The 21,521-nt window shown below is 42.4% G+C and overlaps 1 pseudogene; it reads left to right on the plus strand.

Moving 5' to 3' along the window:
• The window catches only part of LOC133245113 (GON-4-like protein), a 47,060-nt pseudogene extending 30,375 nt beyond the window's left edge, over positions 1–16,685 (plus strand).
• Positions 16,686–21,521: the final 4,836 nt, after the last annotated feature.

Here is a 21,521-nt window from a genome sequence, read left to right on the forward strand (position 1 = left end):
CCATAATGATTATAGTGGTATCTCCATTTTGAGTGAAACATTGATTTGGGAGTTAGGAACAAAGTAACAATGTTGTACATTTGCCATTTTCAATATTTTAAAGACATCTGCAGGTTTGGTTTCTACTTTCATTGGTTTAGTTTTTTTTTGTGTGTGAAAATATTTTCTGTTCTTGTAAATCAAATATTTCCTTCTGATTTCTTCCTGATTTAACAAATTAATTATGGTTTGCTCTGGATTCGGACTTTGGTCTTCATTTTAACTCCCACTCTTATAATTCAGTGGAATGTAAGTACATTATGTCATGGACACTGATCTCAAACTGCTTTATTAGTTATATGTTGGTAATGAAAACTTAACACCAGACTACAGTTATAACTTGGGCTTCCCAGGTGGCTCTGTGGTAAAAGAATCCACTGCCAATGCAAGAGATGCAGGAGACACGGGTTCGATCCCTGACTTGGGAAGATCCCCTATGGAAGGAAATGGGAACCCACTTCAAGTATTCTTGCCTGGAGAATCACATGGACAGAGAAGCCTGATGGACTACAGCTGATAGGGTTGCAAAGAGTTGGACACAACAGAGTACGCATGCGGTTATAACCTACATATATAGTGACCTGTGCTTTTCTTCTGGGGATATAAATTACACTTATGGAAGGATAAATATAACTATAGAGGTGCTTATCTCTGAAAAGGCAGAAGTGCCTGGAATTGGGAGGCTTAGACAACAAGACAGAAATGAATGAGACTGAATTGTCTCATTCTCTTTCTGATTTTTTTGTCCCAACCTCAGGAAGAATCTGGGAGAACTTAATGAAAGTTAAGTAAGAATAAGTGAAATTTGGAATACCAGATTTGTGAGGGAGATTAAAGAAGTGGGAGTCTTATCCTGGAAGAAAGAAAACATTGTTGAAGGTCACTTACCTTTCAAGGATTTAAAAGGGGAAGGAGGTAAAAATTTTTTGAGCATAGGGTATCTGCCAGGTGTTCCTTGGTACTTGATAAGTATTTATATTACTGTGTTAAGTGTTCCACACAGGAAAGAAAAAGACAATCAACTTTTAATAACGTTGAATGGGACTCCTTTTATGTACGTTTGGCTGAGAATGATTGTGGAAACTTTTGGGAGATGGGTATATGGGTATATGGGTGGATACCCACATTATTTAGGGTCAGCTCTCTCTAAATGCCAAAATACATTCAGAAGCTTTTGTGAATCCCTCTTTTGTTCTGGAATTTCACTTACAATGAATTTTCTTCTTACAGCCTATAGATTGCCCTATTTGCTAAAGCAAGTGGCTTGGATCCTAGCCACGAGCAAGGTTTTCATGTATCCAGAACTACTTCCAGTGTGTTCTCTGAAGCCCATGAATCCCCAGGATAAGAATTTCTTCACCAAGGCAGAGGACAGGTAAGGACTTAGTGTAGCAGAGAAGAAAATCAGAAGACTCGTGTAATAAGGAATGGACACAAAAGACAAAGAAAAGCCGTGTAGATGGACACAGTTCTATAGTATGTACCTGTTCCAGCAGTGCTCTTTTTAGGGGATTACATATACATTTTGGAAACATTTTATGTTGTAATTTGTCTTTTGTTTATCGTAAAAACAAATCTCATAATACTGTTGGAGGAAAATTTTCAAGAAAAAACATTTGTATCCATTATCCTCACCAGCCCAAGACAATGATTTTTTTCTTTTTATATTTCGTACATAATTATTGCCAATTTGAGTTTAATTTTGTTTTGCTTTTTTTAGCTTAACATCTTCTTGAAATTGTTTTTCTATATGCCATGGTGTAGCATTGTCTCTTTTTTTTTTTTTTTTTTGTCTGTATATTGTCCTTTCAGGCTGTATTAATGGCCCGATCATAGTCCTTTTATTTGCCTCTTTTCCCTCCTGGTCTTGTTTGGCTGTTCACCAAGGATCTTTGTGCATAGAACTTTTGAAACTCTTTGAGTTTATCTCTTTGGGTAAATTCTAAAGAGTGAGATTATTTAATAAAGGTTATAAACACTTTTCTGGCTCTTAATGTGTATTTCCCCACTGCCATCAGCAAATATGTATACAGGTAACTAATTGAGTACATTATGTTGGGAGGTACTGTTGGTGAGGATTTAATATATGTAACATGGTGCCCAATATTCATTTTATATTTGTTTTATTAGAGCCATTCTCCTTCCCTCAAACTTTGTTTTTATGATTGCTATAAAACACATCATGTTGTGACATTTATTAGCAATTTATGCCTGGTTTTGCCTCTTAACACTTGATGGGAACACCTCACTGAGTCTTACTTGCATAGTACTTCTTAGTATTGAGTGAATATCTGAAATTTTCTATTGAGTTTCCATTAACTTGTACAAGAATTAGCTGTAAAAAATGTGGGTTGCAGAATGTGGAGTTTGTCTGGGAGGCCTTTTTGCAGGATGGATTGTCAAGTGAGATTGAGTGTTGCTGCCCCTTTCTCAGTTCGTTAGCTTTAGGCCTGAAGCACTTTGAAGGGACGGAGTTTCCCAAGCCTCTGATCAGCAAGTACCTTCTCACTTGCAAGACTGCCCACCAGCTGACAGTGAGAATCAAGAACCTCAACATGAACAGAGCTCCTGACAACATCATTAAAGTGCTCCCTGCATGCTCCGCTGGGCACCTTGGCTGAATGCAGCCATTCCTATCTTTTTCTCAGTTCAGTGAATAGCCTTTTATCTAACGCTGCTGCTGCTGCTGCTAAGTCACTTCAGTGTGTCCGACTCTGTGCGACCCCATAGACGGCAGCCCACCAGGCTTCCCCGTCCCTGGGATCCTAACTGCACACTAGCCCTCTTTTCCTTTCTAAGGTCATTAATCTATTCTTTTTGTATGGAGTATCATCTTCTTCCCCTCTTATGGATATTCTCGCTAAATATAAAATTGTTCAAATGTAAAAATACTCCTCAAATTTGCTTTCTTTTAGTCATTTATTCTCTTCTTCCACTCTAACCTTCTTCAAAGGGTAGGCAACAATTCACTTATATCCTTCTTAATTCTTTTAATTTAGATGTTTATATCAAAGTTATAAACTATACTTTAAAGCAGGGTTCCCCAGCCCCCAGACCACAGACTGGTACTGGTCCATAGCCTGTTGGTAACCAGGCTGCACAGCAAGAGGTGAATGGCAGGCTAGTAAGCTAAGTTTCCTCTGTATTTACAGCCATTCTCTATTGCTTGTATTAACGCCTGAGCTCCACCTCCTGTCAGATCAGCGGTGGCATTAGATTCTCATATGAGTATGAACCCTTTGTGAACCATGTGTGTGAGGGATCTAGGTTGCCAGCTTCTTATGAGAATCATCCTAAAACTATCCCTTGGGTCACCCCACCCCTGTCCTGTGGAAAAATTGCCTTCCACAATATCGGTCTCTGGTGCCAAGAAGGTAAGGGACCACTGCTCTAAAGAGTTAAATACCTCTATGAGTCTTGTCATGAAAAACAATCATTTTTCTCCCTATTTCCTGCTAAGCAAGGTTTCTGCAGGGATGGTACATTTACCTCTGATCTAGGATCTAGGTAGCATGCTTAGAAATGCTATCACTTGACTTTTCGGATTTGGGCCTTCTCTATTAAACTGAAACCATGGAAGATGAAGACAGTTCTCGCCACACTCTCTCACTGCTTCACCTCAGTTATATCACAGTGTAAGTTGGATTTTTTCCAGAGGTTACATTATAAGCAGTGTGTAAAAACTCCTCACAGCTGATCCAGGTAGTGTATCATGATTACTTTGCTTTTCCTGCTGAATATTTTGTTTCTCCTGGAGTTAAGGATTGCATTTTTGGAGGGTGAGTGGGACTTGGTTTATTATGTATTTATTACCGGTTTAACATTAACGTCTGCTTAAGTTTTATAAATCTGTCTTCAGCGTGTCAGGTATTTCAGGTGCTCCGCTGTCACCTGCATCGTCCTGAAGAAGTCGTTCCCGGAGCACTCTGGTCCTGCTCCGCTCTACCCACGCTGCTCGCTTGGCTTGCTGCACTCATGTCTTTGGCTTTTTCTTCACAATTTTCCTGGGTGTTTGTTTCACCTCTTACTAGTGTTGGATCCTCTTATTTCTGTCTTTTTAAAAAATTTTTTATTTGTTTTTTGGCTCTTCTGGGTCTTTGTTGCCCTCTGGGCTTTTCCCCAGTTACAGCGGGCAGGGGGATGCCCTCCAGTTGTGGCGGCTTCTCTTACTGCTGAGCACGGGCTCCAGTGCGGACTTTTTTTTTTTTTTCCCAGTGCGGACTTTACCAGTGGGAGTTCAAGGGCTCAGTATTTGTGGTTCCCATTCTCTAGAGCTCAGGCTCAATAATTGTGCCTACAGGCTTAGTTGCTCTGTGGCGTGTGGGATCTTCCCGGATCAGGGATTGAACCTGTGTCTGTGTCTCCTGCATTGGTAAGTGGATTCTTAACACCGAGTCACCAGGAAAGCCCTCTTTAAAAAAAAAAAAAAAAAGTTGTTTTTGACTGAGCTGGATCTTTGTTTTGTGCAGGTTTTCTCTAGTTTTGGAGAGTAGGTGCTTCCCTTGTGGCATATGGGCTTCTCATTGCGATGGCTTCTCTTGTGGAGTACGGGCTCTAGGCTGCTCAGGCTTCAGTAGTCGCAGTGTATTGGCTCTGGAACACAAGCTCGGTAGTTTTGGTGAATGGGCTTAGTTGCCCCGTGACATGTGGAATCTTCCAGAAGTAGGGATCATACCTGTGTCTCCTGCACTGTCAGGCAGATTCTTAACCTTTGGACCCCAGGCAAGTCCAGATCCTCTTATTTCTTTAACCCCACATCTCTTTTCCCTTGTTTTAGTGGAGCACATCCTAGCATTCTGAGGGAGAGTGCTTGAGAAACAAGTTTTTAGATTTAAACTGCTTGTATTCATCGTGTTTTATGACATGACATGACCAATATTATAATTTCCTGTTTTGCTATTGTACTGTATACCTGGTTTGTATATGTAACTATTGTTACTGTGTAACAAGTGTACATAAGACCTGTCTATGAATCTATATTTACTCAAAATTAAAAGTTTGGACTATGTCTGTATGTCTGTTCTCCCACATCAGTGGGTCCAACATTCTAGGTTGAAAATCACTTTTATCAGAACATTTTAAGGACTCCATTATCTTCTAGTTTCTAGCACTGGCTCTTTAGAAATTTGATGCCCTTTTGACTACTGAACCTTTTTATGACACGTGTTTTTTTCTCTCCCTCTGGCAGTATGTAAGATTTTTCCTGTTTCTTCAGTGTTTTGAAATTGCATGATAATATGTCTTGTGTGTCTAGATAATATACTATGTGTCTAGTTTTACTAAGTATGCCAGGTACTTGATAAACTTCAGAAAATCATAGGTTCTGGTTTTAAAATTCCTGTACTCCTATCTACTGTGATACCAGGACTTTTACCTCAGGCTGCTCTTTCGTGAACTCTGCCATTAAATGTCAGTGTTACACAGTAATTTTGCAGTATCTAAATTTTGCAGAATCTCACCCAGATTCATCGTTTTTGGTGTTCTGTCTCTTCATAATTTTCAGATCTGTGTCTTTGGTCCAGATTTCTCTTCAGAGCTCCAGATTGGTGAAGTCAACTGTTTGAAGGAATTCTTAGCTCAGTTGCCTCACTGACTCCTCAGACTGAACCACATGTCCCTCTGCACCCTCCAGTTGTTGCCACTGCCACCACCACCACCAGCCTACTCCCCTCCCCCAACTTACACTTTACTGGATCTGTTCTTTGTGTACGACGTTACTGACTAGACATTTGCTCGACCTATAAACCTAGGAGTTCTCCTCGACTCCTACTTGATCATTACCATCTGTCTGTCACTAAGTCCTTGGCATTCTTACGCTGTCTCTTGCTCTGTTGCCCGTGGCCTTGGTTCGGCACCTGAACTAAGTTGCACCTACATGAACCTAGTATTTTTCTAATACTACAGGATTAGTGTCTCTGATTCAGGCTCCACTGATTCCACCCTTCACATTGCTGCCACAGCCGCCTTTACTTCTTTAGCGCGGAGTGGAGACTGCTTGGCATGTGCAGAAGGCCTCTCCTGTCTGCCTCTGACTTGTCTCCTGCAGTTTCTTCACAATTCTTTGACTGTAACCAGACTGATCTCTTTGTGTGCTTTAAACATATTTGTGATTTTGGAAATGAAGTATATTTTGTCCTCCCTTGCTTCATTTAGCAAACTCTGTTTCTTTAAGATTTATTTGTAGTTGGACCTAGTCCAGAAAAATCTTAAATTTGTAAATTTGAGTTCTGTGTCATTTTTTGTGCACATCTGTAACCTTTCTTACCTAGAACATTATTAGTGGTTTCTTTCTTTTTTAAAAAATTTGTGGCGTCATGGGTCTTTGTTGTTGTGTGCAGGCTTGATCAGTAGTTGTGATGTGCAGGTTTAGCTGCCCTGAGGCATGTGAGATCTTAGTTCCCCAAGCAGGGATTGAACCCTAGTCCCCTGCATGGGAAGGCGGATCCTTCATCGCTGGGCCACCTCATCATTGGTTTCTACTTGACTGTCTCTTCCGCTGTCTGTAAGCTCCTTGGGAGAAGGGATTGCCTCCTGATCTGTATGCTCGGCTCGTAGCACAGTGCCTAGTGCTTATTGTCAGTGTAAGCTCATTCCCCTCTTCGTTCACTCTTAAAACTGAGCTGTCTCAGTCTTTCCGTTCTTTCCTTCCCTCCCAAAGTTCCTTGCACCATTATTTGCTTAAAAGGAAGCTTCCATGTGGTCAGGATAAGGATTAATAACGCACTCCCATTTGCAGGAGCAAATTTTAGATAAGATGACTCTGCTTCCTTTTCTCTGGGACCTAAAATTTTCCCTTCCTGGTGACTAGAATGGAGCTTATCAGAAAATACTAAGTAATAATAAAATATTTATTAATTGGAGATTAGCTTAATTTGAAATGCAGAGCAGTCAGTATATGCTGTTTGTGTGTATATATATATATGTGTGTGTGTGTGTGTGTGTGTCTCAGACCACTGCCACCACACTTCCCAAACTGATGAATGCAGTGTTTCTGGAAGGAATGTGACTCATGCTTTATTTCTTCACACTCTGTTTTTTCAGAAGACCAAACAGCTGCCCATCTTAATGAAGTGCTGTGAAGAGATCCAGCCACATCAGTGGAAGCCGCCTGTCGAGAGGGAAGAACACCGGCTTCCGTTCCGGTTAAAGTTACAGCCCTCCTCCTCAAAGTGTGTCAGGAGCAGAAGGTCACTACACCCCGGCAAGAACGTCAAGGAAGGACTGCTTGACGTTATAGAACTAGGACTTAAGACATCTTCCATCACCATTCCTGTCCTGTTTCTCCACCCCACTTCACCCTGGTGGTTCTTTAACCTTTTGAAAATAGTGGTTAACATGATAGTTTCTTAAAGGAAATTCAGAGGAGAGTTTCTAGAGTAAAAAAAATCAGGATGTAGTCTTTTTAGAAATATCTGTTATCCTGCCAAAAATTCCTTCTTAAAAAGATGTCTTGAGACTGTCCTGGAAAGGCACATAATATCTAGATAAACCCAATTATTTTTTAATTTTTCTCTAATTCTGGCATGGGCTAGATCTGAGTATCCTTGTTCCCACTAGGCCAGTCTGCCGTCCATCCAGGAGGAACTGCGGTGTATAGCTGATTGTGCCAGAGAGTGAGGAAATGTGACCGGAACCACTGAGATCAACTCAGACCCAGGCCTAGGAACAGGCAGCTCGGAACTGGAGAGTGAAACTCGGTATCCACTGCTGCTGCCTAAGGGTGTAGTCCTGAAGCTGAAGCCAGTTGCCAACCGTTTTTCTAGGAAGGCTTGGAGACAGAAGCCGTTGTCAGCCCTGAAACCCCTCCTTATCAGACCCTCAGACCCAGTCTGTTTCCAGCCTAGCTCCAGCTCTGGGAAGACACCAGCTAGGTCAGCTCACTTCGAAGCCCCTCCAAGCAAAATGGTGGTCCGGATTCCTCCCCTGATCCAGCCAGCCACGGTCTTACAGGCACTGCCAGGCAGCCCTCCTCTGGGGGTCCCTGGGGGGGATAGTTTTGAGTCTCCAGCAGCGCTGCCAGCTACAGCTGCTGAGGCCAGGACCAGCTTCCCTCTGCCTGAGCCACAGACCCTGCTGTCCTCCGCCCCTGTGCCCAAGCTAATGCTGCCCTCACTTGCTCCTTCTGAGTTTCAAAAGCCATGTGTGAAAGTGAGAGTTTGAGAGAGAAAGGGACCCAAGGCCTCTCTCTGTCTGAAGCCTGCCCCTCTCATCCACCCTGCGCCTGTTTTCTTCACTGTTCCTGCCACCACGGTAAAGGTTGTGAGCCTTGGCAGTGGCTGCAACGTGATGCAGCCTGTCAGTGCAGCTGTGGCCCAAAGTCCTCAGACCATCCCCATCACCACCCTGCTGGTTAACCCTACTCCCTTCCCCTGTTCGTTGAACCAGCCCCTTGTGGCCTCCTCCATCCCTCCCTTAATCGTCTCTGGCACCTCTGTGAATCTTTCTGTACCATCTACTCCTGAAGATAAAGCCCCAGTGAATGTAGACGTAGGTTGTCCTTTGGCTGAGGGGAAAAATGCCTTTCAAGGCCTCGAACCCAAATTAGAACCTCGGGAACTCTCTCCTCTCTGTGCTGCTGTCTTCCCCAAAGAGGAGCACAGCCCAGGGCCTCCAGCTACAGACAGAGTGTGCCAGGAACAGTTGTCGGAGAGCAGTGCCTATGGCTGGACTATTGTGAAAACAGAGGAGGGGAGACAGGCCCCTGAGGCAGTGGTTCAGGGCTTCCGAGAATCTCTGAATACTTCCCCTGAGGATTTAGAGGAAATCCCTGGGGAGGACATCTATGGTAGATCCCTGGATCAGGATATCCATTATGAAATCAAAGACGAACACTGGGAAACTGAACACTGGCTTCCCAAGTGAGGAGTCAGGCGAGCTAGAGGTGAAGGAACAGGCCTACAACAGGAGGAAGAGTCATCCAGCTATTAGGTTGTTGCAAAACTAATTGCACTTTCGTATTGTTGAACTTTGCTATTTGATGTTGGAATACATTCTTAAATAAATGTGCATATTTTATACATCATTTTAACCTGGATTTCTTGTTTTATGTATTTTCCTAATGACATTGCTTGCTGTGTATTTTATATTTATTTTAGACTAGGAAATGATGAAATGATTTTCATTCCAATCCCAAAGAAAGGCAATGCCAAAGAATGCTCAAACTACCGCACAATTGCACTCATCTCACACGCTAGTAAAGTAATGCTCAAAATTCTCCAAGCCAGGCTTCAGCAATATGTGAACCGTGAACTTCCTGAGGTTCAAGCTGGTTTTAGAAAAGGCAGAGGAACCAGAGATCAAATTGCCAACATCCGCTGGATCATGGAAAAAGCAAGAGCGTTCCAGAAAAACATCTATTTCTGCTTTATTGACTATGCCAAAGCCTTGGATTGTGTGGATCACAATAAACTGTGGAAAATTCTTCAAGAGATGGGAATACCAGACCACCTGATCTGCCTCTTGAGAAATCAGTATGCAGGTCAGGAAGCAACATTAGAACTGGACATGGAACAACAGACTGGTTCCAAATAGGAAAAGGAGTACATCAAGGCTGTATATTGTCACCCTGCTTATTTAATTTCTATGCAGAGTACATCATGAGAAACGCTGGACTGGAAGAAACACAAGCTGGAATCAAGATTGCCGGGAGAAATATCAATAACCTCAGATATGCAGATGACACCACCCTTATGGCAGAAAGTGAAGAGGAACTCAAAAGCCTCTTGATGAAAGTGAAAGTGGAGAATGAAAAAGTTGGCTTAAAGCTCAACATTCAGAAAATGAAGATCATGGCATCCGGTCCCATCACTTCATGGGAAATAGATGGGGAAACAGTGGAAACAGTGTCAGACTTTATTTTTCTGGGCTCCAAAATCACTGCAGATGGTGACTGCAGCCATGAAATTAAAAGATGCTTACTCCTTGGAAGGAAAATTATGACCAACCTAGATAGCATATTCAAAAGCAGAGACATTACTGTGCCAACAAAGGTTCATCTAGTCAAGGCTATGGTTTTTCCTGTGGTCACGTATGGATGTGAGAGTTGGTCTGTGAAGAAGGCTGAGCACCAAAGAATTGATGCTTTTGAACTGTGGTGTTGGAGAAGTCTCTTGAGAGTCCATTGGACTGCAAGGAGATCCAACCAGTCCATTCTGAAGGAGATCAGCCCTGGGATTTCTTTGGAAGGAATGATGCTAAAGCTGAAACTCCAGTACTTTGGCCACCTCATGCGAAGAGTTGACTCATTGGAAAAGAGTCTGATGCTGGGAGGGATTGGGGGCAGGAGGAGAAGGGGACGACAGAGGATGAGATGGCTGGATGGCATCACTTACTAGATGGACGTGAGTCTGAGTGAATTCTGGGAGTTGGTGATGGACAGGGAGGCCTGGCGTGCTGTGATTCATGGGGTCGCAAAGAGTCGGACATGACTGAGCGACTGATCTGATCTGATCTGAGGAAATGATGTTAGTCAAAAAGCAAGTTCTTATTTGAGTTTGAAATGGGTGGTAAAGCAGCGGAGACAACTCACAACATCAACCATGCATTTGGCCCAGGAATTAATGAATGTACAGTGCAGTGGTGGTTCAAGAAGTTTTGCAAAGTAGATGAGAGCCTTGAAGATGGGAAGCATAGTGGCCAGCCATCAGAAGTTGACAACAACCAGTGGAGAGCAATCATTGAAGCTAATCTTTGGTAACAGGAAAAGTTACCAAAGAATTCAACATCAGTCATTCTATAGTTATATGACATTTGAAGCAAATTGGAATAGTGAAAAGCTCAGTAAGTGGGTATCTCATGAACTGACCACAAATCAAAAATGTTGTCATTTTGAAGTGTCTCCTTCTCTTACTCTGTGCAACAATGAACCATTTCTCGATTGGAGTGTGATGTGTAATGAAGAGTGGATTTATATGACAACTGACGAGGACCAGCTCAGTGGTTGGACTGAGAAGCTGCTCCAGAACACTTCCCCAGAGCTAAAATTGCAGCGAAAAAAGGTCGTGGTCACTGTCTGGTGATCTGTTACCCATCTGATCCACTACAGCTTTCTGAATCCCGACGAAACTGTTACATCTGAGAAGTATGCTCATTAAATCAACACGATGCACCAAAAACTGCAATCCCTGCAGTCAGCATAGTTCAACAGGGCCCAGTTCTTCTCCATGACAATGACTGACCACACATCGAACAACCAACCCTTCAAAAGCTGAACGAATTGGGCTATGAAGTTTTGCCTCAAACACCATATTCACCTAACCTCTCGCCAACCGACTGCCACTTTTACAAGCATCTCAATAACTTTTTGCAGGAAAAATGCTTTCATAACCAGCAGGAGGCACAAAATGCTTTCCAAGAGTTCTACTCTGGAAGCATGAATTGTTATGCTACAGGAATAAACAAACGTATTTGTCATTGGCAAAAATGTGTTGATTGTAATGGTTCATACTTTGATTAATAAAGATGTGTTTTAGCCTAGTTATAATCATTTAAAATTCACAGTCTGAAACCACAATTACTTTTTCACCAACCTAAAATCCTTTCAGCTTCTCATGAGCCTCCTGATGTAGAGAATTCAAGAGATGTAAGCAAAGGGTCCCCAAGGGATACTTCATTCTCCACTGACCCTGAAATGGTAGCCCCCCAAGGAAGCCTGAAGACTTATCCAGAGTTGATGGTCAGTCATTGGGACCCAGCTGGGCCAGAAACTGCAGGAGAGAAGGATGGGCCAGAGGAAGAAGAGGACTTTGACAACCTTACCCAGGATGAGGAAGACGAGATGTCATCAGCTTCTGAGGAATCTGTGCTCTGTCCCGGAACTCCAGGTGAGAGTTGGGCAATATTCTTCAATGTTTTGTGGATTCAGTAATAGATTTAATTTATTGATAGTGTACCTGCTTGCTTTTTGCACTAGAGATAGTCCTAAAATTATTTTTGTCTTTTGTGAGAGGAGAGGGAAAGAGTTAAATGTTCCTTATTATATTTGACTTAAACTCATTTACATTAAAATGAATCACCTGAGCACAGTGTAAATAACCACAAAAAAGAAAAAGGATCATAAGCATGGACCCTGGCAAAGGACAGTTATCTTCAGGGAGATGTATCAAAACACATCTGCTCAGGAATTCCCTGATGGCCCAGTGATTAGGACTTGCCACTTTCACTGTTGGAGCCTGGCTTCAGTCCCTGGTCAGGGAACTTACATCTCTTAAGCTGCACAGTGTGGCCAAAAAAATGAAGAGAGAGAAAAAAAAAATAACTCCAAAATCCCCAGAAAAACCCCATTGTCTTCCAACCTCCCTCATCAGTTAATTAACCTCAGTCCCTTCTGAAAAACTCTGTAAGCAGCCCGTGGTGAGCCATTATATCCCTCATGCATACTGTTTGGGGTTTTTTCAGCAAACAGTGGAGAAACTGACTTGGTTCACATCTGAAAAGTACATGAGTCAGGAGGGTGAGTCTGAGGAAGTGAACTCCCAGAAGAGAGCCTCAGCCTGAGAAAGAAGAGCAGGAAGAAGCAGAAAGAATGGAAATCCTGCAGAAAGAGGATGAAATGATGGACAAAGCCATTGGAAATCCTGCTGAGAAGCCACCTGTTACCTGTGCCTCCCTGAAGGCCTCTCCAGAGGTGAAGACCAGCAGGACCCTACCGGGTGAGTAGGACAGGCCTGAGTGGGGACAGGTCTCAGGTGGCCTCATTGACTTAGGGACATGTGCAGAGTGACAGGCTTATAAAACAGATGCCAGTTTCCAGAAGAAATCCTCTGGATCCCGCCTGCCAGTCACCCTACTCCCAAATAGATGTTTAACCTGCTGCCATTGCAGAGAAGAGATGCTCAGAAATTAAAAATTTGTCTCTCGTAAGCTGCTAGATTTGTACTCTGTTCATGCAGGGTTTTATACTGGTTCTTAATTCATCAGTCATGTATGAGGCCAAGAGCAATGTTTATTTCAGAAAGTACTGCTTGTTCCTCACCAGGACATAGTTCTTTGAGAGCCCAGCATCAGACCAAACTTGGACTTCTGTGTTCAATATGCAGTTGCTAAGCATCTCATTATTATCCCAGTTAATGCAGTCATGCTGTTGACTCTCCATAGAGCTGACTTGACAGGGACAGACATTACCTGTCATAGCATTTTTCCAGCAGCTTTTCTCCCAAGTTACTATGTAATTTTGAATAGGATTATGGATGGGGATGGGGTGCCTGTCGTGGGTTGGGGAGAGCAGAGGCTGCAGGTACAGAAAAACAGTTGAATGCTAAGGAGAGAGCATCAAAGCTGCTGGAAAGGGCTGGAGTAATCATCGAGCTCGCAGCAAGCAGGGCAGTTGGGCCCGGGCCAACAAGGACACCTCCAGGCTGCTGTTGCTGTATGATGAGGACATCCGCAAGTGAGATCCACTCCAGGAACAGGAGGATTTGGCCTTTGCTCAGGCTTATCTGACCAGGGTAGGCAAATGCTGCTTCCTGTTCCTGCCAGCCCCTCTCAACAAGACTGCTTTTCCTTCAGGGGAGATGTTTTTTAAATGAAGTCTGCCTATTAGGCTGCACAACAGCCTTCTATGCATCTGCCTTTGTTTACCTAGAAATATCAAAAGAGCTGTGTGAGTGAACCACAAGGACGCCAAGTTTAGTCATCAACAAATTTATTGTTACTGCCCAGGCATACCACCCCTCTGTTGCCCCAAAACTGAGGAAAGATGATAGCCACCATCATCAGTGCGAGGGTAGGCTAATAAAGACTTTAACTGAGCCCTTGGTTTGAGAAAATAGACATTTGATACATTGACCAAAAAGTGGACCTCAGTGATCTTCAGAGTCATGAACCAACCTGTTTGTTGCAGCAGTCCCTATCTCATTCTTTTGGTAACCACCTGGTTCCTTTTTACTCCTAGCTAAGTAGAGTCCTAGCAGTGATTGTCATGGTTTTTCTTGTCTCCTGATATTTTACTAACATTCCTAACTTATGTATTATTTACCCTCAGATGATACCATGCTGAAATATATGTAGCAAGCACTCCTTATCTATTTCAACATGGAGGTGAAACCAGGAAGGAGAGGTTTGGACTGTGAGCTAGAGAAAATTTACCTGATTTTGCAGGTAGCACTGTAGTCCCTGGAAAATGGAAAAATTTCCATTCCTCACTGTCAGAAAAAGAGCTCTGCCTTGCTCATGGCCCTGTGGCTTCCATTAATCATCAGATCTTAGGACCTGTCAGAGGAGTAGCCTCTGATGGATGATCTGGAGCTCTTTGACAGTAACTCCTCCTTCCTCGGTCCCTTTGTTTCTTGTCAGGGTCCAAAGGGGATTGGATGATTGAAAAGTCCTCTCATATAGGTCTGAGAAGCCCTGCAACACATCCCTGACAAGTATGAATATTTCAGGTCATCCATGAATTTGAGTCAAGCACTCAGAGGCAGACAGCTGTGGATCTCTACAAGAGCCTGCAAATTCTGCTCCAAGACTGGCCTCAGCTGCTGAAGGACTTTGCTGCTTTTCTGTTGCTTGAGTAAGCACTGGCCTGTGGATTAGTAAGAGAGGGGCAAAGACCACACACTAGGATCCCTGGGTCACAGCAAGACTGGGCTTGGGTCGTGTTGATCAGGACTGTTCCAGACTCCTGGCTGTTTCCATAGATAGCTTTCCCCTAGACCAGGGTCACAAGAGCCACCTCCTTTTCAACAGATGGTCTCCCCAACTCCTGTTCTCTCCATGTAGAGTGAAGGGTTTGACCTTTGTTGCCAGTGGAGACCTTAGGTACATCAGAACTCTTTGCTCCTCACTGTTGCAAAATAGGCTTTCGTTCAACAAATATTTATTGAGTACCTGCTGTTTCAGGCAGAGTTCTAGGTATTGGAATGTAGTAATTATAAAAGACTAAAATCCTTGCCTTCATGGACCTTATATTCTCATGGGGAAAGTCAAGTAATAGCATATTGTATATTGAAAAAAAAATTATATATATATACTATAAAAATGATAAAATGTATAAACAGCAAAAATATATCATGCTTTATAGTGATTATGTTGCAGTTTTATACACAGTGGTCTGGGAAGGCCACTATGGTTAGGTAACATTTGAAATGTTTGAGAATAAGTGTTTGAACTTGAAGCATATCCCAGTAGTTCTGATTTTCTTGTCATGATGAGTAAACACAGGAATAAAGGATATGATATTAAACTGATAGTCTTAAAACAGTTAAATGGTGACTGGATTATTATACATAATTTTCTGTATTATTATGAGGATCAAATGAGTATATATGGGAGAATTCTCTGTAGACTGTGAAATGTGTCTGATTGCACAGTTCTGGAAACAGGAAGCAACTTGAGATAGATAACTCTGGAATCTTTCATTTCCATCTTACTTTTCTTGTGTTCACAGACCCTAGAAACCCAAGGTGGATAGATACTAGGGTCTTAAGAAAGATCTCACAAGGAATTCTCTGGTGGTCCAGTCGTTAGGACTTGGCACTTTCACTGCTGGGTCCCAGGTTTGCTCCCCGGTTGGGGAACTAAGATACCACAAGCTGCATGGTGAGGCCAAAAAAAAAGATTTCACCTTTGTAAACCAGAGCCTGTAACTGGGAAAGGTTAATTTTGGCTTCATGCTTGATCTATGACTTTAACCCTTGTTTTCGGTATTTTTGTTGTTATAAGCATATGTAATGGTCTGCCTCAGAGAACCCTGTCCCATCTGCCTGACTCTTAAATTAAAATGCCTTTGTTTAGCTCACAGAGAGATAATCTGACCCTGCCCACCTGTGAATGACTCTAAGAAAGAAGGAGCTAATACATCGCCCTGCCTGAGGCTTGTCATTCTAGGAGATACTTGCAAGCATTAAATAATCTTCTTACTTTGTTTCCTCATCTCACTCATCTCTGATTCATAGAAGATCACAGGTCTAATGGGTCTGGGAAGTCACATTATAGTGACTTTCTGATTGGCTAGGTTTTGTTTTTTTTCTGGTTACTTTGGTCACCCACAGACATCTGGTAGTTTCCTCTAAGGCTTCTTTTAAAGTTTCTTGCTTCTTTCTCTTTGAACCCTCTGTGAACAGGTGAGTAGCTATGGAAGCAATGGAGGAACTCTGGCCTGGGTTACCCTTCTGTGTATTCCAAAGGTCTACCACCCAGTGTGCCCCAGTAACTGCCACCCAGGAGATGAGGGCTCTTCTTTCCTCTTCCTCCCTTGAGCTGAGGACCAGACCAATTAATATCATGTGGTTACGGGTCAGACACTTAAAAGCCATTAGGGAGTCTGCCACTTGAAGACTCCATGATAGCATGAGTGGGATGTGGATCAGACCAGACAATTAATGTCCCGCCCCCAGCAAGATAGCTTCTAAGCAACTCAGGAACATATTGGTTCAAGCAAAACACTGACCCCATTTTCCCCTCGCTGCCACTTTTCTGGCAAGATTACAAGGCAGATTCCTTAGCATGTCTTCCCTGTTGCCTTTGTCTTTTTCCCTTTCAGTCTAGATAGATTTTCAGGAGCATGGGTGTAAACCTCTGGGCCTTCCTGAGAGGCCTTCTACCCTAGGCTAGAGGAGGAGGAGGAATGAAGCTTTCTAGCATGGGTGAATGGGCATGTCAGTCCTTTGGTTTCTTTGGGGTGGCCACTCAATTCTTTCAGGAAAGGAGAGGAAAACAAAGTTTTCCTCAGAAGAACTTGCCTGTATCTTTGAATTGCAAATTTTAAAATGGGGAAATAAAAATTGGCTTATCCAAGGCAAACAAATCTTAAATGCTTTTTCTACAAATATTTAGCTGTCTAGTCAAGTGAGCTTGAATTGTTCCATCTGTGAGAAACCCAACTTTTAATCCAACCTCTTTGTAAACTGGTGGGTTTTACTTTACTGTACCTGACTCAGGATTGAAATCTTCAAGTTAGAACTGAGGTCTCGTGTGTCTGTATGTGTCTTTGGATAACATTGCCATGGTTGATATGTAAAAGAGCTCTATGTAATTGGCTTAAACAAAAGTTAACACTTACAAACCAAACAACTCTAAATACAAGAGAAATTAAGCTAAATAAATTTTAGTTTCATGTGAATTTGTAAATATTCAATATTAAATTAGTACCTAGTACTAATGTTTAAGTCAGTTGGTCTGATAGGCATGTCTTATCAACGTTAAATATAATAATAATACTTTCAGTGTGCCCAGATTTAATATAAGCTAAATAAGCAAATTTGTCAGCAAAGAAGGTAACTCAATATAAAGAAACTTTTGAAAATAATACATAAATGAGATAAGAGTTTTTGAGTGAACATTTAGATCTCTCCAGATATTCTATAACTTAAAAGTTAAAATTGTACTAAAATAAAGTGGTGAAAGGTTTATGAAAAGTGGACCCCAAGGGGGGCCTTCACTGGTAGTCCAGTGGCTAAGACTCTGTGCTCTTCATGCAGGGGGCCCAGGTTTGATCCCTGGTCAGGGAACTAGGTCCCACATGCCGCAACTAAGACCCAGCGCAGCCTAAATAAATAAATAAAATATTTTAAAAAATGGACCCCCCAGATGGTTTTATACACTATCAGTCAGGATTGACTAAGTTTAAAACAAGTTTAATGGAGTAAATTACTGAAGTGACTTAGCACACACAGTGGAGTAAACGAACTTATAAAGTAAGCTGGTGCAAAACGTAAACCTGACTTTTCTGTTAAGACTGGTTTGTGAAGATGCTAAACTGATTTTGATAACAGATTTTCAGTTTATATACCTTTTAAGTAATCTATATTTGCTGTTGAAATCTTTTATTGTCACTCTGGCTGAGTTCCACAGTGACCGATGGTCCTATTTGTATTTTAAAATGTCTTTTTTTGCTGTTCCTTTGGCAGGGCTTCCTAAGTCAAATTATAACAAAGTTCCTAATTTTGGGGAGCTTCGAAGGGCCCGTTAGGTGCCCAAGGGGAGATATTTAAACTAATTACTTTCTCTTGGTCTATTAAACTATAAGGGATGCATTTTCAAATGGGTAATAAAGTTTTAAGTTATATGGTAAATGGTACAGATATTCTAGAGATTGTATGGAGTTCCTGGGAATCTGATGTATCCTGGTAGATTGTTGTCAGTCACAGTTGTAGTTATTTTCTGAAAGTGTTGTGTCACGGCAGTGGTTGGACAGCTTTGTTAATTGCATTGTAATCAAATTTAAGCTGTGCCTTTTTAAAGGTTTCTTTGTGGACAGTTATGCTTTCACTCTAATGCTTTTGCAAAAATGTCTCCTCTTCAAGATTTGTAAAAAGAACTTAAGATAAATACAAGTTTCTGATTTTCAGACCATAATGCTGCACTGAATAAAGAAATTGATGAATTCTAATGGGAAACCTGATGACTTTACAAAGCTGTTAACAAAAAGATTAGTTACCTAAGACTGAGTAAACTGGTAAGTATGGTTGTAATTTTTATGGTTTCTATCTAAAAGAATTATTGGTTTAAATATGTGTTCTCCAGGTATAAGAAAAACTTTCTCCTTAAACTAATTATGACTTACAGTAACTTGGTAAATCATACCTTTTATGAGAGAAATGGAAATACTTACCTTTTCTGTCTGGTTGATCCTGCCAGTAGCATATGCTTGTCTCAAAGATTAAGCCAGGTATGTGTAGGTACACACTGCCAGTACAGTGAAACAGCTAATAGCTCATTGAATCAGTTATGACTGCTTTGGTCTTTCAGTTATTGTAACCGGATTACAAAGTTATACTAATCATTGTTTAAATTTGTTGTTTTCAAATCATGCTTTGTCTCTTCTGGCTGCACTATGTCATTGTCGGTGTTACTAGCTGCATTATTTATATTCTAATTTATAAGAATGTTATCTCTTGCAGTAACCAATGTGTAAAGCAGGCCTCCAACAAAACTTCTATGGCTAAACGCTGTTTAGGGAATAATTATAATAGTGTGATTCTGGGCATGGGAAGAAGCAACAAGAGAAAATGTTTCCTGGATAATATTAATGGTTAGACAGGATCCAGAGAATTTTAATTATTGATGGGGCCTGGTCCAAAATTTAACACCCAGAGTGACATACCAAGTATTTTTGCCTGATCTAGGATGTGCCTCCCAGCACCATGGGACAAAATTTGATTATGAAGTACCTCCCAAATATTGATCCAGTTCCTGACCAAGAGGGGAGGATCTGAGAAATGGAATATTTCCTGCAATCAATGATTGCAACCCTTCAGCGTGAGCCAGTGAGCCCCAAGGAAGGGAAATCAGACTGCAGTCAGTCACTCCCTATGATGAATTCTGAGGAAACTCTGAGACTGTAGGATTACAGGCCCCAGATAGCTGAAATGCATATATATATATGTAAATGATTTAATGAGCCCTGACTCTTGGCGTCTTCCAGTGGCTAGAAAAACACTAAATTTGTTAACTTGAGATGCTGCCTGTTGGGTTTAAGTTTAGTATTTCTAAGTCTACAGGTATAAAGTGGACACTTTTCCACGAGGAACAAAGAAAGACAAATCTCAACATTTGGAGCCCCGGCACTGATGGCAGACACTCCTAGAGAGATCCATCTCACAAAAAGAATAGTTGTCACTCCCTTTTCCCACAAGATTGTGGGATGGACATTGACAGTGGGGAATTGTAACCAGGAAGCGTTAATTTTGACTCCATGATGGATCTATTTCTTTGACTGTAACCCTTGTTTTTGCTGGTTTTGTTATTATAAACATGTAGTGGCCTGCCTCAGAGAGCCCTGCCCCTTCTGCCTGACCCTTAAACTAAAGTGAAAGTGAAGTCACTCAGTCATGCCCGACTCTTTGTGACCCCATGGATAGTAGCCTGCACCAAGCTCCTCCATCCATGGGATTTTCAAGGCAAGAGTACTGGAGTGGGTTGCCATTTCCTTCTACCAGGGAATCTTCCCAACCCAGGGATCGAACCCAGGTCTCTCACATTGTAGACAGACGCTTTACCATCTGAGCCACCAAGGAAGTCTCTTTGTTTAGCTCACACAGAGATAATCTAATTCTGCCTGAGGCTTGCCATTCTAGGAGATATTTACAAGAATTAAAGGGTCTTTTTACTTTGTTTCCTTATTTCCCCCATCTCTGATTCCTAAAAGAACCTGGCATGCATGCCCCGCCCAGATGGCTATTTTGAGATATTAGTCTGCCATCTTGGTCAGCTAGCTTTCCAAATAAAGGCATATCCCTTACCTGAACACCTCATCCCTTGGGTTTATTGGCCTCTCATGCGGTGCAGAGCAAGCTTAGATTCAGTAACAAGCCTTGTCATCCTCCATGTCCCCAGGACATTTTTCTTGGTTTTTATGCTTAGAATCCTCAAGTCCTGGTTAAGCTGTATAGATGACTCTCTTTTGCCCTCTTTCCACTCTGGTTGTTTGAAGAGCAGCAGGCTTTTGAGAAGAGTCACAAGTTTCTTCAGCAGCTGGAAATTTGCTTTGCAGAGAACCCCTCACACCACCAAAAGATCATGAAGGCAGGGCCTCCAGAACTGTGCGGACTGTTTTCCCCAGGAGATCACTGAGGTATTCTGTCTTATCCTGCTTCCCTCCCAGGGGCCCTGTCTCACCTCTAGACTGGGCAATCACCATCCATGACCCCCTGTACCCTCCAGTTCCTTCTTCCTCCTGGGGGCCCGCTCCATTCTCTAGGGTTCCCCTCCCTCTGGGCCCCCCTCAGCACTCCAGGCCAACCCACCTGCCTTCTGGGGACACAGTTCTGCCCTCCAGGGTCCCCTCTGTCCTCCAAGGTCATCTCCAAGGGCACCCTCTGCTCACGAATGTCCTGCAAGATTGGAGAAGGCAATGGCACCCCACTCCAGTACTCTTGCCTGGAGAGTCCCATGGATGGAGGAGCCTGGAAGGCTGCAGTCCATGGAGTCGCTGAGGGTCGGACACTTCACTTTCATGCGTTGGAGAAGGAAATGGCAACCCACTCCAGTGTTCTTGCCTGGAGAATCCCAGGGATGGGGCATCCTGGTGGACTGCAGTCTATGGGGTCGCACAGAGTCGGACATGACTGAAGTGACTCAGCAGCAGCAGAAGAAGAAATAAAGAATAACCAGTGACAACACAATCACTAAAAATTAAACATGCACTAGAAGGAATCAATAGAACTACTGAGGCAGAAGAACGAATAAGTGAGCTGAAAGATAGAATGATGGAAATAACTGCCAAAGAGCAGAAAAAAGAATGAAAAGATTTGAAGATGGTCTCAGAGATCTCTGTGACAATATTAAACACAAACATTTGAATTATAGGGATCCCAGAAGAAGAAGGATCTTCCCTGGTGGCTCAGATGGTAAAGAATCTGCCTGCAATGTAGAAGACCTGGGTTCGATTCCTGGGTTGGGAAGATCCCCTGGAGGAGGGTATGGCAATCCACTCCAGTATTCTTGCCTGGGGAAACCCCATGGACCGAGAAGCCTAGCAGGCTACAGTCCATGGGGTCACAAAGAGTTGGACACAACTGAGTGACTAAGCATAGCACAGAAGAAGA

This window comes from Bos javanicus, chromosome 3, assembly GCF_032452875.1.
Source record: "Bos javanicus breed banteng chromosome 3, ARS-OSU_banteng_1.0, whole genome shotgun sequence".
Classification (NCBI taxonomy): domain Eukaryota; kingdom Metazoa; phylum Chordata; class Mammalia; order Artiodactyla; family Bovidae; genus Bos; species Bos javanicus.